This window comes from Carcharodon carcharias, chromosome 14 (genome assembly GCF_017639515.1).
Source record: "Carcharodon carcharias isolate sCarCar2 chromosome 14, sCarCar2.pri, whole genome shotgun sequence".
Taxonomy (NCBI): Eukaryota; Metazoa; Chordata; class Chondrichthyes; order Lamniformes; family Lamnidae; genus Carcharodon; species Carcharodon carcharias.
In genome coordinates, this window is record NC_054480.1 from 9093200 (window position 1) to 9111048 (window position 17849).

Sequence of the window (17849 nt, forward strand, 5' to 3'; positions counted from 1 at the left end):
ATATTTTAAGTGTCTTACAATTATAAAACTGTTTTTATGTTTTAAAGATAGTACACTGATAGTCAAGTCAATGGCCAAACCTTATTGGCCATAAACTGTTACAATAATATTGTTGACCTATAATTGCAAGGACATTGATGTTTAACACAGATGGTAAACCCTGAGAACAAAGTTTCTCAATGACACCATGTCAGGTAAATCTCTGATCTAGGCTAGACAACAGATGGTACAGAACACCATTAAGCTCTGTTCTCACTCAGATGCACTAAAGGGCTATGCAGTACTCAAACTTTGGAATGAAATTCTCATCATGACATTTCCAGATTACAAAAGACTTGCATTTATATAGCATCTATTGCAACCTCAGGACTTCGCAAAAGCTTTTTAGCTAATTAAGTAGTTTTGAAACAAAAACAGAAAATGCTGGAAAGCTCAACAGGTCTAGCAACATCTATGGAGAGAGAAACAGAATTAATGTTTCAAGTCCATATGACCCTTCTTCATTGAGGTGAGGACGTAAGGGCATGAAACTGAGTCCTTTGCTGAGTACTGAACGTTCAGCATCAGAGAGGAGAAGGTCAGAGGGTATGGTGAATACACAGCCGGGGCTGGGATTAGAAAACGGATGGGGTCAGAGTGACGGGAAGGGGTGGAGGGTCCTGGATGGGCGTTGGTGTCAATAAGTTGTTGGAGCTTGCGCTCCTTAATACCTGAAAGGAAGAGGAAAAGTTTCTGGTTAAGGTGTCAGATGAGACGAAGAATAAAATGAAACCGGGAACAAGGACAGCTTTGAGATAGGGTGGGTCGGTGGTGCTGGAGGAAGAAGTCGAGTGTGTTCATATGGCGGCGCATGGCACTGAGTGTGGATCTCAGGATGCGGCGAGAACAGCAGCCCGAGGTGCGTTGTATGTCCCGGAGATACCTGTAATCCTGGGTGGGTTCGAAACATGAGGGATGGAACTTCAGTTGGAATCCACGTGGGGTAAGTCAGAGATGGAGACATTCACTGAGGAAGGAAATATGGCTGTGAAAGTGAGTTTTGGCAAACACCTTGTCAAATACCAGGAGGGAAATGGAAAGCAATGAAGGTGAACAGGGCCAAAGAGGCAAATGGAAATCCTGTCAGAGAGAAGAGGTAGGCATTCCTGGAAGAGAAGTGGCAGTGAATTGAACACTGAGGTAAAAGCAAAATACTGCCGATGCTGGAAATCTGAAACAAAAACAGGAAATGTTGGAAAAGCTTAGCAGGTCTAGCAGTATCTGTGGAGAGAGAGACAGAGTTAATGTTTCGAGTCCATATAACCCTTCTTCAGAGCTGAACAGAAGTATAATTGTGATGAAATTTATACTGTTTAAGGGGAAGTGGAGCAGGCAAAGCTGGATAGAAGGCCAGCAAAAGGTGGGGGCTAAGGAGAGATTGACAGAGATGTCATGAACTAAAGGACAAAGGAAGTGTTAATAGCAATAGTAAGGGCTTAAAAAAGGTGCTGATAGTGGCAAAGGTAAGGAAGCAGAATGTGATAATAGTGGAGTAGTTTTGAAGACTCATCATTATTGTAATGTGGGAAATATGGTTAAGGAGCTTGTTAACCCCTTAGGGTAACAAAAGGTCCCTTTTCCTCCTATCCTCAAGAGGTTGCCAATTTTATCAAAGTGTGGAGTCAGGAAATGTGCAGTTAAGGAAGCTCGGATCAAAAAAATTAAATATCAAGGACTGAATTGTTTTGATAAATGGAACTGGATATATATTTTTTTTAATTCTAACATTGGTCATGAATTGATTGACTGGTCATCTTTTCTGAAGTTTGCAAGTATGAAGGGGAGTTACACAGAAGTGGAGACTAGAAAAAAGACAAGGAAAACTTAAGAAAGATATTCAGGAATAGAAAGAAATTTATGCAACTGAAGCTGTCAAAAGATCTCAGTTCATTTAGAGAAAGCTAACAATTATTATGACAAGTTAATCCAGTAGCATTTCTTGAAGTGCAAGAAATAAAGAATAACAGTTAAATAAAACAAAAAAGACACAACTGAGCCTGAAATGAAAGGCAGCTGCAGGGTACTGAAGGGAGGCATAAGCTAGATGTCACAGACAGCACGTTGCAGAGAAAGAGGGCCACCACACAGCAACATTATACTGTGCAATGATTTTCTGAGTGCAGAAGTCATAACATTTTAATTAATACTATCTAGCTAATTAAAGAGTATACAATTCCTCTCAGTAATGTTAAAACACCAACTAACTGCATTTAGCGTAATCCTATAAATTGATAGCTGCACTGACAGAAGTTACACGGAAATTAAGCTGGCTAATGCTGTGCTACTGTAATACTGAACTGAGATATTAGGTCAGATTGAACTCAGTTAATGATACTCCCAGATGTTATTATTTGTGAGGTTATTCTGGCGATCATGATCTTTGTGTGTGACAATTTATGAAAATAAAGTAGCTTCAAAGAGGTAGGTTTTAAGGAATTTTTGGAGAAATGCTTTGTGCAGAGTTGTCTGTTGCGTACTGTGGCTTGCCATAGTCATGTGACATCTGAGTCATATGAGTAAAGGATTGAGGCAGAAGCCATTTTACCCACCATATGGAACATGATGTCATGAGAGTGCCGCTGAAACTAAGTGGATTTTGATCATTAGAAGAGAGGCAGCCTCTGTAAGAAACAGTAGAGAATAATTAAAACTTCAATCTGCAACTTTTGATAGGACATGAAGATCCATTTTGAACCCTTTACAAATGTTATTTATGAACGCTAGTGTTCAACACCAGAGCTCAGGAAGAAGGCGGGGTGGGGGCGTATAATGATCAATATGGGACCGAGACATCTAGCTGAATCTTGAGTTTGAGCAACTAAAGGATGATTTGATCAGAAATAGGATTGTCTTAGGAACAAGAGATCCTCCCATTAGAGCATGTCTGCTGAGAGAAGAGAAATTTGCTCTCAAGCAAGCTGTTGACATGTGCAGAAGCTCTGAAGTGATTAATCATCAGCTGAAGAGTATTGATGAGAGAACTGATGAGGCTTTGCATTATGCAGAGAGGCAGCCCTGGCCTTACAGCACAATACAATAGAGAAAAGGAAGAACTATTTACAAAAGAGCCAGCAGAAAGATCAAGTCCAGAGTACTGGATGTAATTATGGTGGAGGCCACCACACAAAAGATAAAGAAGTGTGTCCAGCCTGGGGAACACAGTGCTCTAACTGCAAGTAGCTGAATCACTTTTACACACAAGAGTTTTGCTGGAAAGAAGAAAAGAAAGCCTATAAAGATGGTTGAAGGAGAGATGTTGGATGATGATTCTGAAAAATCACTCTACACTATAGAACAGGTTGGCACCATCAAGTCTCAAGATAAAAAATGGTTTGCAACTACTGGAACAATGACTGCAGAAGGGGAGCATCAAGTTAATGTGAAGTGTCAGATAGACACTGGTGCAACATGCAACATAGCTTTCAGACCTATGTGAAGTTAGTTGCTCAAGATGATGACCAGAAAATTAAGCCATTGAAGATAAAGTTGAGGCTCTATGGTGGAATGATGCTCACCCCAAGAGGACAAACTAAGCTTAGAACCCAATGCAATGGGAAGAAAGAAGATCTACAGTTCCAGATAGTAGACACTAAGCAAAATCCCTTCATCACAGCTGAAACAAGTCAAAGGTTTGGACTGGTTAACCCTGCACATACCAGAAGTGATTTGCAGCGTTTCACAAAGCACCAAGACATTGACTGTTGAAAAATCCTGATGAATTACAAAGATGTTTTCACAGGTCTTGGGTGCCTACCTGGTGAGCATCATCTTGAAATAGATAAGAGTGTGAGAGAAACCTGGCATTTTAAGGAAAGCTCCAGCTGCCCTCATGTCCAGCCTGAAAGACGAAATGGAGGTGCTTGAAAAGATGGAATTAATCAAGACAAGTCAACTCCTACAGACTGGATTAGCAGCATGGTAGTCGTGAAAAAACCTAGAAAGCTGACAATGTGCTTAGATTCAAAGGACCTCAATAAAGCTTTGAAGAGATCCGACTACCACATGCCAACTAGTGAAGAAATTTTGCCGCAACTTGCCAAGGAAAAGGTCTTTCCTACCCTAGATGTGTGCATACTGGAAAGTGAAGTTGGATGAAAACAGCAGTGTTCTGACTACGTTCTGGACGGCATTTGGGAAGTACAGATGGTTGCACATGCCGTTTGGCATTTCTACTGCTTCAGAAGACTATCAACACAGACAGCATGTGATATCAATGATTTCCAGGAGTGAAAGCAATCGTGGATGACCTACTTGTCTTTGGATGTGAGGATACGATGGAAGAAGCCATCACAGACCATGATCAGAACCAAGTGAGACTGTTAGAGAGAGCTCGCCATATGAACCTGAAGCTGAACAAGAAAAAACTGCAAAACAAAAATAAAAATACCTGGAAAAACTTTCAGCAGGTCTGAGAGCATCTACGGAGAGGAGCACAGTTAACATTTCAAGTCTGTATAACTCTTCAACAGAACTAAGGAAAAATGGAAAAGAGGTGAAATATAAGCTGCTTTAAGGGAGAGGTGGGACAAGCAGAGCTGGATAGAGGGCCAGTGATAGGTGGAGATAACCAAAAGATGTCACAGACAAAAGGACAAAGAGGTGTTGAAGGTGGTGATATTATCTAAGGAATGTGCTAATAGGTGACATTAAGGGTAAAAAGCAGGACGAGCAAGATACAGATAGCCCTAGTGGGGGTGGGGTGGGAGGGGGGAGGGATCGAAATAGGCTAAAAGGTAGAGATAAAACAATGGATGGAAATACATTTAAAAATAATGGAAATAGGTGGGAAAAGAAAAATCTATATAAATGATTCGAAAAAAGGGGGATCGGAAAGGGGGTGGGGATGGAGGAGAGAGTCCATGATCTAAAATTGTTGAACTCAATATTAAGTCCGGAAGGCTGTGAAGTGCCTAGTCGGAAGATGAGGTGCTATTCCTCCAGTTTGCTTTGAGCTTCACTGGAACATTGCAGCAGGCCAAGGATGGACATGTGGGCATGAGAGCAGGGTGGACTGTTGAAATGGCAAGCGACAGGGAGGTCTGGGTCATGCTTGCGGACAGACTGAAGGTGTTCCACAAAGCGGTCACCCAGTCTGCGTTTGGTCTCTCCAATGTAGAGGAAACTGCATTGGGAGCAACAAATGCAGTAGACTAAATTGAGGGAAGTGCAAGTGAAATGCTGCTTCACTTGAAAGGAGTGTTTGGGCCCTTGGATGGTGAGGAGAGGGGAAGTAAAGGGACAGGTGTTACACCTTCTGCGGTTGCATGGGAAGGTGCCATGGGAGGGGATTGAGGTGCAGGGGGTGAAGGAGGAGTGGACCAGGGTGTCCCGGAGGGAACGATCCCTGCGGAATGCCGCCGGAAGGGGGGAGAAGGAAGACATGTTTGGTGGTGGCATCATGCTGGAGTTGGCGGAAATGACGGAGGATGATCTTTTGAATGCAGAGGCTAGTGGGGTGATAAGTGAGGACAAGGGGGACCCCATCATGGTTCTGGGAGGGAGAGGAAGGTATGAGGGCGGATGTGCGGGAGATAGGCCGGACACGGTTGAGGGCCCTGTCAACCACCGTGTGTGGAAAACCTCGGTTAAGGAAGAAGGAAGACATGTCAGAGGAACTGTTTTTGAAAGTGGCATCATTAAGAAAAAACTGCAATTGAAGATGGCTGAAGGCAAGTGTATAGGTCATGTACTGACAGCGAAAGGACTTTGCCCTAATCCTGATAAGGTGGGAACTGTAGCAGACATGCTCTAACCAACAGATTTGAAGGCTGTGCAATGATTTGCAGAATTTGTCATCATTTGTCATGCAAGCTCACTGCAAAGAATGTTCAGTGGTACTGGGGCACAGAACAAGGAGCAGTTTTCACTCCTATCAAACAGCCAGTGATGACAATGCCAGCTCTGAGGTACTATGGTGTCAACGATGAAGTGGCCCTGCAGTGGGATGGCAGTGACACAGGACTTGGAGCAATCCTCATGCAGCAAGAACGACCAGTTGCATTTGTATCCAGAGTGTTAACTCAAACTGAACAATACTGTGCACAGATTGAGAAAGTGTATCTCGCCATTGTCTTTGCCTCTGAGCATTTTAATCAGTATGTGTTTGGGAGAAAGAAAGTGATGGTAATGACTGATCACAAGCCACTTCAAAGCATCGTTCTCAAGCCACTTCTATCTGCTTCAACGCTTCAGGCAAGGATGTTATTTCATTTGCAGAAATATCATTTGGAAATGAAGTACAAGCAGGGGAAGTGGATGTACATCTCTGACATGCTCTTGAGAGCTGGGCTAGCTTTCAATTAAGCTGATGAATCTGTTACAGAGTCCTCGAAACATCAACTCTTTTCTTCTCCGCCGATGTTGCCAGACCTGCTGAGTTTTTCCAGGTAATTTTGTTTTTGTTTTGGATTTCCAGCATCCGCAGGTTTTTGTTTTTACCACCATATCTTCTGTCTGTTAGGCAGTTAAGTGGATAGAAGCAGGCCTTCCTCCCAACTGAGGACCCCGGAAGACGACACACCAGAGGCCAGTAGCCCTTGCGCACGGCACCACAGAGGAACAATACACCGTGGAATCCCAGGAGAAAGGTAAGTGCTATTGGTGGGGAGTGGGGAGGATGGGAGGAGACTGTGTTATGGGGAGAGGGAGGCCATGGAGGTCAACAGCAATGGTGGGGGGTGTAGCTGTAAGTGGCCACCCTCCACCACACGTCCATGCCTTCGATCATGCACAAGATTAGCGCAGATTGAGGCACCCCTCCCCCAACTCCAGCTAACATGCAGCCCATACAGTTTTACCAGTCAGGCAGGCCGCCTGTGGCAGGCCACCTGGAGCTGGGAAGATTGCAGCAGAGCCAGAATAGGCCCTTGAGAGGTCATTAATTGGAGGTGGGGCAGGAAGGTCGACCATGGGCCTTCCTGCCCAGATCTTACTTCCTGTGGAGGCAGGAAGGCATCAGGTATCAGCCCCAACACCAACCCGCCAAATTTTCAGGCCCACCCCCTCATTCCTCATCTCCTGCGGGGGCAGAGGATTCTGGTCATTGTATCTAACAGACAAGAGTCTTGCTCAGATCAAGCAAACCAATGAGCTGCAACTCTCCAAGTGCTCTGGGAAGTAATGATGAAAGGACGGCTGGAAACCATCAAGGACGCACCTTTTGCTATAAGAGAGTATTAGGCATACAGTGATGGAGTGATTGCCCAAGGTGGCATCTTGTACAAAGGAACTCGAGTCATCATCCCTAAAGAGATGAGAAAAGCGATGCTGAAGCACATCCATGCAAGACATTAAGGAATTGAGTCCAGTCTGAGGAAGGCAACAAAAGTGCCCTACTGGCCAAACATGAGCCATGAGATTAAGGACCACAATAGCCAGGGCAGTGTTTGTGATGAACATCAAGCTGAATAAGTTAAAAAGCCACTCATGACATCCTAGACAGAAGCTTGGAGTAGACCTCTTCACTCTTTTTGGGACTGATTATCTTGTCACCGTTGCCTACTATTCAGACTACTAGGAGTTAGACAAGCTGATGTCAACAACTGCCAGTGAGATCATAGAATGTCTGAAAGTACACTTCAGTAGTCATGGCATTCCTGACATTGTGATGAGCGACAATGGCCCTTAATTCCTGAGTGAACAATTCAGACACTTCATGGATGATTGGGAAATTCAGCACTACACATCATCTCCACACTATCCCCAGTCAAATGGAAAGGCAGCGGTGAAAATTGCCAAAGGAGTCATCAAAAACATCAGGTAGATCCAGCACAAAGCGATCTGAGTGTGGAGAAACACACTGCCTGAAGGCGTGGAAAGCAATTCAGTCCTTTTTTTTATTCGTTCATGGGATGTGGCTAGGCCAGTATTTATTGCCCATTCCTGATTGCCCTCGTTCAGAGGGAATTTAAGAGTTACAGAATCACAGAATTGTTTTGGTGTAGAAGGAGGCCATTCAGCCCATCATTTCTGCACCGGCTCTCTGAGCATTTTAAATTAGTGCCATTCTCCTGCATTTTCCCTGTAACCCAGCATATTGTTTCTATTTAGATAATCATCCAGTGCCCTCTTGAATGCCTCAATCGAACCTGCCTACACCACACTTCCAAGCAGTGCATTCCATACCCTAACTACTTGCTGTGTTAAAAAGCTTTTTCTCATCTCACATTTGCTTCTTTTAGAAAACACTTTAAAACTGTGCCCTCTGATTTACGAGCAGGAACAGTTTCTCCCTATCTACTCTGTCCAGACCGTTCATGGTTTTGAAACTTCTATCAAGTCTCCTCTTAGCCTCCTCCTCTCCAAGGAAAACAGTCCCAACTCCTCCAATCTACCCTCATAACTGGAGTGTCTCATCCCTGAAACCATTCTCGTAAATCTCTTCTGCACTCTCTCCAACGTGTTCACATCCTTCCTATAGTGCGGATCCCAGAACTGTACACAACACTCCAGCTGAGGTCTAACCAGTGTCTTGTATAAGTTCATCATAACCTCCCTGCTCTTGTACTCTATGCCCCTATTAATGAAGCCTAGATTGCTGTACACTTTAGTAACAGCTTTCTCTACCTGTCCTGCCATCTTTAATGACTTATGTACATACACACCAAGGTGTCTCTGCTCCTGAACACCCTTTAGAATAGTACCCTTTATGTTATACTGTCTCTCCATATTCTTTGTACTGAACGTCATCTGCCACTTATCTGCCCACTCCACCAATGTGTTAATGCCCTTTTGAAGTTCTACACTCCTCACAGTTTACAATTCTCCCAAGTTTTGTGTCATCTGCAAACTTTGAAATTGTCCCCTGCACACCTAGACCTAGATCACTTATACATAACAGGAAAAGCGAAGGGTCCCAATACTGACCCTTCAGGAACTTCACTACAAACCTTCTTCCAGCTCGAAAAATACCCATTAACCATTACTTTCTGTTTCCTATCGCTCAGGCAATTTTGTGTCAACCACACTTCTGTGGGTCTGGAGTTACATGTAGGCCAGGCCAGGAAAGGATGGCAGGTTTCCTTCCCTAAAGGGCATTGTGAACCAGATGGGTTTTTACAGCAATGGTTTCATGGTCATCATTGGACTTTTAATTCCAGATTTTTATTGAATTCAAATTCCGCTATAGTGGGCTTCAAACCCAAGTCCCCTGAGCATTACGCTGGATTATCAGTGCAGTGACAATACAACTACACCACCATCTCCCCTCAACTAGTGAGCAATGTCACGTTGCACCCAAACTACTCTTCCAGTAGCTAAAAATACTACTGAAACCATAAGTATTAACAGGACTGAGTGATAAAATCAAAGTGAAATGACAGCCAAGTTCCACTTTGATAAAGCGACCAAATCATTGCCAGAGTTGAGAGTTTGAGTGCCGGTCAGAGTGCAAACATTCAACATGCTCAACAAAGGTCAGCCCACTTGGCAACTGGAACCTGTGTAAAGCAGTTGTTGCCTCGATCGTACACGGTAGAAGTGAATGACCAGATATACCATCGTAATCGCAGACCCATACATGCAACAGGAGAAACTGCTTCTTCACAGCAGACAGCTGATGAGGAAGAGTTGACTTCACCAACTGAACAAAGAACGGAATGACCATCAGTTCCAGAGGTCAACTGCTTCCCAACAAATGTAACACATCAGCAGTAGCAACACTCACCATGGCAACAACATTTCTCAGAGAGGCAAAGTCTCCCCAGGAACCAGCAGACACCAGACCATCAACCAATAACAACCCACATGCGCATCATTAGAAAACCTTTAAACATTGTGCGTGTAATGCACGTGTAGAGACTGACGAAAGTGAGGCCGACTAGAATGAACAGTTTATGTTTCATTGCATGATGACTTTCTTTATAGACCGTGAATGAGTGTAACTCTTTCGAGTACAAACCCGTTTCCATCTGTTTCAGATGAAGTTACATTGTTTCATAGTTTGCATTGTGAGATTTGAACTCTTGATCTTGGGGTTACAAGCCCAGTACCATAACCACTAATGAGTGTAACTTGCAGCTGCACATCATAGTGCATGCAATGTGTTTTTCTTTTTATGAAAAGGGGGATGTTTGGAGAAATACCTTTTGAGTATGGTTGCAGTCATGTGACCTCTGAGTCATGTGACATCTGATGTCATTCTTTTGTGAGTAAAGGATTGAGGCAGAAGCTATTTTAACCACCACGTGGGTAGGGTCTCAAAGAAGGAGAGAGAGGTGAAGAGGCAAGAGAGATTTAGGGAGGGAAGAACAGAGTTTAAGACCTAAGCACAGCTACCAATAGTAGGGCAAAGGGATTGGGAATTAGGCAAGAGTCCAGAGGTGAAGCAATGCAGAGTTTGTGAACGATTGTAGGGCCAGAGGAGGCTAAATTTTAAGGGAGGAGCAAGAACCTCGAGGTATTTCAAACCAAGGGTAAGACTTTTAAAATAAGAGAATCATAGAATGATATCGCACAGAAGGAGGTCCTTCAACAGATTGCGTCTGTGCTGCCTTTTTTCAGAATTATCCAATTAGTCCCCTTGCCCACTGTTCCCCAAAGCCCAAATAAGTTTGCCTTTTCAGGTATTTATCCAATTCCCTTTTGAAAGTTAATTTTGAATCTGCTTCTACCACTATTTTAGATAGTGCATTCCAGATCATACCATATACAGCTTGCTGCATAACATTTTTTACTCATGACAAATATCTTAAATCTGTGTCCTTTGGTTACTGACCTTCCTGCCACTGGAAACAGTTTCTCCTTATGTACTCTTATTAAAAACCCTTCAAGATTTTGGACAGCCAACTATCAAATCTTTTCTACATCTTCTGTGCTCCAACGAGAACAACCCACATGACATGATGAGGTAAACTACTGCCTCCAAGTGGTGTTTCTTGTGTTTTATTTGCTTCCGAAAGCAGGTCACCGGATTTTAAGGTGGTGTTCCAAATTGCTGGAGCTAATGCAGTTATATTTCAATCATTACTCTGGATTAAATGGGAAAGCCCCTACTATTTGAAAGAGATGCTGCTCACATTAGGAGCATTTTTTAATGCTTTGGCTAAGTATCATTACTCTCGGACATAATTAACAGAGAATTATATGTATGTATATATATATATATATATATATATATACATTTCTTTATGTTGTAACTGGGCTTGGAAAATGGATGGCTGACCTGACATGTCACTGAATAAATGCAATTAGGTCAGAAAAATCTATTAATGGTTTAAACTGAATCCGGCAGAACCACTTTATCCTTGAATATATTGAAGTTTCCACCTTATAACTGAAAACAAAGCAGTTACAAAATGAAACTTCTGAACAATATAACTGTTTCCAATTTGCAAGCCATCGATTGTACATCACAGCAGTCAACAGTGAACAAAACAGTAACAATTCACTTAACTCCAATTGGCTTACGAATGACAATAGTCACTTTCAAGAGGGGAGCTAAATGTAGCCAATATATTGAGTGTAAACTGAAACACACAAATGCAAGGGACAACTGCAGCAATCTGCCAATAGCAATCAATGTTATCCATGACATAGTGGCCGGTGCCCCAAAATTGATGTGTTCCTCAATCATGCACTAGTTACTTAAAAAGTGGTAAGTTTGTTGTGAAGCAGCTTACCATTTTTGACATTTGGCAGCAGTTAATTCTAGGACTGTGCTCTATTAACTAAAATTTATCATGCAATCAGGCAAAAAGACTCCTGGTTTTCGAGAGGCAAGCGGTCACTAATTATTTTTAGGTTCTGTTTCTGCAGTGCATTTACCATAATCAAAGTGACTGTGAGTGGCAGTGCCAGCCTCTCTGTGAAGAGAGAAGCCAGAGTTAACGTTCTCAAGTCGATAACCTGTGGTCAGGGCTGACAGATTTATTTCATATGCCGCAAGTCTGATTATCTACAACTCAATGTATGGAATTAGTTACTCAGCGCGATCAGGTTTCAAGATTGGAGGGGGGTGGGGAATAGCTGGGGTGGGGATGTGGTGGTGGTCAGGTGGGGTAATGGGGGGAATGTGGTGGGGGTGGGAAAACTTCTAGTCACTTCTTAAATTGTGTGGGACTAAACAGCAAAGGTATACCCATTGGCCAGATATAAATAATCTGAAGCAAATATTATGGCTGCATTTTAAACTCTGTGTGTACTCTAATCCCTTCAAGTATGGCTGCCTTCCATTGTCCTGATTATTATTTGTGGCACAATAAGATTTTTTTCAATGGCAGGGCATTAAAGCAAGGTTCCCCATAGAATCAGAATGGTTGCAGCACAGAGGGAGGCCATTCAACACATTATCTCTGTACCGATTCACTGCAATAGCAACTCAGTTAGTCCCACTCCTCCACCTCTTCCATGTAGCTCTGTTAAATCCTTTCAGATAATTATCCAGTTCCCTTTTGAAAACTGCAATTGAATCTGTCTCCACCACATGCTTAGGCAGTGCATTCCAGATCCAAACCACTTGTTGCATAAAGAGGTTTTCCTCATGTTGCATCTGGTTCTTTTGTTAATAATCTAAGGGTTCTCGTCCTTGTGCCAATGGGAACATTTTCACCCCATTTACGCTATCCAGATCCCTCATGATTTTGAACATATCTAACAAATCTCCTCTCAGCCTTCTCATCTCCAAGGAGAGCAGCCCCAGCTTCACCAATCCATCCACATAGCTGAATCCTCTCATCCTCAGATCCATTCTTGTAAATCTTTTCTACACTCTTTCTAAAACTTCCACATCCTTCACGTTGAGGCTGAACCAGTGTTTTATGAAGATTCATAACTTACTAGCTTTTGTACTCTGTGCCCCTATTTATAAAACCTAGGATTCAGTGTAATTTAACTGTTTTCTCAAACTGTCCTGTCACCTTCAATGGTTTATGCAATATACACCCAGGTCTCTCTGCTCCTACATTTCCTTTAGAATTGTACCCTTTATTTTATGTCACCTGTCCTCATTCTTCAGACCAAAATGTATCACATTACACTTCTCCACATTAAATTCCATCTGCCATGTGTCTGCCCATTCCACCAGCCTGTCCATATCTCTTAAAATCCATCACCATCTTTCTCACAGTTCACAATACTTCCAAGTCTTGCACCATCTTCAAATTTTGAAATTGTGCCCTGTACACCCAGGTTATTCAATGTACATCTAGGTTATTAATATGCATTGAGAAAAGCAGTGTCCCCTCTATATACCATCCCCCAGTCAGAAGTAAGTAAAGTTTACTGTAATTCATGTTTTTAATAGGCTTGAATTGAATAATTAAACTGTTGCTTAATGAAATTCTAGCTATGCTGAAGACTAATGATTCAAAATACCACATGGTCTGAAAGGAAATGCCTACTGGCACTAATATTTTTCACATAAAAAGCATAGTTTTACTGACATTTGGGGACTAAATTAATATAAAGGAAAACAACATAACAGTATATTTAGAAATGATATGGTCAATACATTTTCTTAGAGCTCCTGCACCTCACAATTTCCAATTACACCGCTGGTCCTGAAGTCTATTACTATCCTCCACACTGTCAACTACATTTCCAAGTTTAGTGTCATCTGCAAACTTCGAAACTATGCCCCGTATCCACAAGTTTAGGTCACTAGTATATTTCAAAAATAGCCATGGTCTCAACACAGGTCCCTGTGGGACACCACACTGCAAATGTCCCTCCAATCTGAAAAATAACCTTTCACTTCTACTCTCAGCTTTTTGCCCCATAAAATTGAGGTGTTGGTGGACCAGAAGCCAATGTAGAGGAATAATAGATGAACAGGACTTGCTGCAGATCAGGATACGGGCAACAGATTTTTCAATGAACTCAATTTTCTGGATGGTGAAATATGGAAGGCCAGTCAGGAGACTACAGCAGATTCAGGGTCAAATGCTGAGGTTACAAACCATCTGGTTCAGACTGAGAAAGTGGCCTAACAACAATGTAATCAGAGCTGCTTAAAAAAAAGTGTGTAATTGGGTGGTGGTGTCTTTGGTCTTGCCAATGTTTACTTGGAGGAAATTGTGGTTTATGTAGGACTGGATGTCAGACAGATGTTACAATGAACTCTTTGGAATTTAAGTCACCAAAACCATTTTGTATTTTGTATACCAACCTGATTCTGTTATACAGTTATAAACCAGATACTCTGAAACTTAAGGTACTATTATATTTATGACGCTTTAGATTCTGATGATGGTTATTAAGAATCAATTTACCTTTATTATAATTGACATAACGTAACATTATGGTAGCATTGACTATATCTTTGTATAAAATTGCATACAATGTGCAGCACAGAAACAGGCCAGTTGGGTCTACGAGATCTATGCCTCCCCAGCTCGCTATCCTCCCTGCCCCTAAATCCCACTCTTTCCTTCTCCCTTTTCGATGCATTAAGCCTGCGCTTAAATACATCAATACCCTCAACTTCAGCCATGCTAGGTCACAGCGAGTATCACATTCTCACCAATCTCTGTGTAAAGAAATTCCTCCTAAATGTTTCACGTGATCAGTTATTGGAAATCTTATGTTCCTTTTGACATTAAATGATCAAATTAGACAAGAAGGCTCACTCACCTGAAATGGAATAATTAGTATCAAAATCAACCATGAGTGGGCTCCCCTGTGAGATGGAATAGCAGTTACAGTTAGATATAACAGTGTCTCTTTCTGCCTTGGACTGTGATATTTCAGGCAAACACTGGGAACGCTTCACTTGGTGTGGTTCTATGGTTCAGTAGTAATGGTTCAATTTGTATAATTGCCAATGCAAACTGGACTGGGTTATCATGGATCATGGAATAGCACAGAAGGAGGCGATATGATTCGCCATGTTCTGTCAGCTCTTTGCTACAGCTATGCAATTATTCCCTCTCCCCCTGGCTTTTTCCCCATTGCCTTGCACATTTCCCTGCAAGTATTTATCCAATTCTTTTTGGATGTATAACACCGATACAAAAGAAAATTTTGGCATCTTACAATCCTTAGACTTGATGGTGCATTCCAATCCACTCATTGCTGTGTAAGAAAAGAACAGGAAAGGATTTGTCCAACAACCTCTGATTAATTCAATTGCCTTGGGCTTTACTATTCAGCTTTATAGTAATGTAGAGGTCAATACTTGTGCTGGAGGAGGACACAGTCAGCTGGCTGCTGGAGTTTGATAGTGACACAAGAGACCACAGAGTGAATTGTTACCTTGCACCTGAGGTAGTGCAAGCTTTGTGCAACAGGAACATGCTGCCATTGTAACTCCATTATTGAACACAGCATAGCATTGTCCTGAGATAATGAAAAACTTATATAGAATCATAGTATGGTTACAGAAATAGGCCATTCGTGTTCATGCCAGCTCTCTGCAAGAGGAACTCAGCTAGTCCCACTCCCCCACCCTTTCCACATAGCCCTAAAAATTTTCCTCTTCAGATAATGATCCAATTCTCTTTTGAAAGCCATGTTTGAATCTTCCTCCACCAAATTCTCAAGCAGTGCATTCCAGATTCTAACACTTGCTGGGTAAAGAAGTTATTCATTTGTCGCCTTTGGTTCTTTTACCATTCACCTTGAATCAGCGTTCTCTGGTTAAGAACATAAGAAACAGGAGCAGAAGGAGAGCATATGGCCCATCGAGCCTGCTCCACTATTCAATATGATCATGGCTGATCTTGAGCTACAGCTTCACTTTCCCACCTGCTACTCAGGTGACTTGATTCCCTAAGAGAGCCGTCTGCCCAAGGGAACAGCTCCCTATCAACTCTGTCTAGACCTCTCATGATTTTGAACACCTCTGTCAAATCTTCTCTCAACCTTCTCTAAGGAGAACAGTCACAGCTTCTCCAATCTATCCTCAAAATTGAAGTCCCTCATCATTGGAACCATTCTTATAAAATCATTTCAGCATGCTCCCCAGCGCCTTCACACCATTCTTAAAGTGTGGTGCCCAGTTTCAGATGTACACTCAATTTGAGGCCGAATCTGCATTTTGTAAAGGTTGACCTTCACTTCCTTGCTTTTGAACTTGATGCCTCAATTCCTAAAACCTAGGATCCTGTATGCTTTTTTAACCACTTCCTCAACTCGCAGATGTGCTCTCCACTCTCCTGTATGGTTGTGAAACTTGGGGCGGAATCGTCCGCTCCCACTTGCAGCAGGTGTCACGGTGGGTGGGAGTGGAAAATATCAGAAGATCACAAAAATTCATTTTCTCATGGGACCAGTTTGCAATCATCCACTCCACCCATCAGTGGCAGGCCAAGTTTCTCACTGCCACACGTCAGGAAGCTAATTTCAATAGCTTAGCATCCCTCGATAAGCCCTGCTCGCCGGAATCACCCCCCCTCCCCCATGCTGGATCATCCAGGCACAACGCCGACGTGTTTCACAATTGTACATAAGCGACGTGCACCTGGCGAGCTGCACTTCACTCGGGACTTCGAGGTTTGTTTGCCCACCTTGCTTCGGGCAACACTCAGTCATCAGCGCCAGGCTTTGCAGGCAGTACCACATCACTGTTAGGGGGGGCTCACAGGCAGGCCTATCTACCAGACCAGTCGTAAGGCGGGGGTGGCTTTTCAATGGCTGCAGGGCTAGGGCTTGCTTGGGGAAGGGGGAGAAGTGGCCTCAGGCAAGGGAAGAGGCTGCAGGACGAGGGCTGTACTTGGGAAGGAGGGTGTCCCCGGGCGTGTGTGGAGACACATGTTCTGTGCAAATGGCCTCAAAATAGTGAGGGCTGAGGAGGCAGTCTCTAGAAGAGGTAAGCCCAGATGGAGATGAGAGGGTGTGTGTGTGAGAGACTGAGTGATGATGTCTCTTGAGCTGGCGATGAGTGAGATGCCAATGTATGTGTGAGAGTTTGTGAGTGTGAGAGTTTGGAGTGAGGGGGTGGTTGCCTTAACCTGGTAGCACGGATAGATCATTCATCCTCTTTGTGCACTGGATGACCAACCTCTTCTGTGCAGTGTTGGCAGTGACCACCTCTGCCACTGCCTCCCAAGCCAGAGTGTTGAGATTGCTGGACCTGCGGCCAGAGCTGGGGTGAAGGATATCACAGCGGGCCTCCCAAAGGCATTCCAGTGACAGGTCACTGAACTCTTCTCGGCTTTCAGGGCCGTGTCTTCACTGGAGCAGTCCTGGGCTGCAAACATTGAGAACTGTGTGTGTGACTGTGGTTTAGATATGGCACCCGGAGTGAGGAAACGGTGAGGTAACGGTGTGGTGGGTGATTCAGAGGCCGCCCGTCAGCGAGACAGCGTGTTTCCTGTGGCTGCATATTTAATGAGGTGGAAAACAGATGATAAGGCGCAAAAACCCACCATTGTGGGCAGCGGGTAAAATGTCGTTTTTCACACCCATTACTGCAGTTAGTGCAATTCTGGGACAATTCTGCCCTTGGAACCTGAAAATCTGCCAAGAAAGAAAGCTGGATGCCTTTGATATCAGATGTTTTTGAAGGCTACTAGTCAGACACTAGAGGGATTATATACCCAGCACTGAAGTAATAAAATGCTCAAAACAGCCTCCTATTTCATCCATCATCCGTATGAGATGACTCAGCTGGCTTGGCCATGATACCCGGCTTCTGTTATTGTGGCCTGCCCCTCAGGTCATGCAGTGGCTCCTATTGGAGTAGAAAAACGGGGCGACTGACTAAAGAGAAACTGGCGCCAGGCTGTCAGTAGAGATCTCCAGCTGGTTAACAGACACTGGAGCAACATGAGAACACTGGTTGTGAAGAGGAAAGAATGAAAAACTTTGCCTGCCTCATGCCCCTCTAGCTGCAGGAGGTACTAAGTCTAAGTAAGTAAGACAACCTGTCCTGC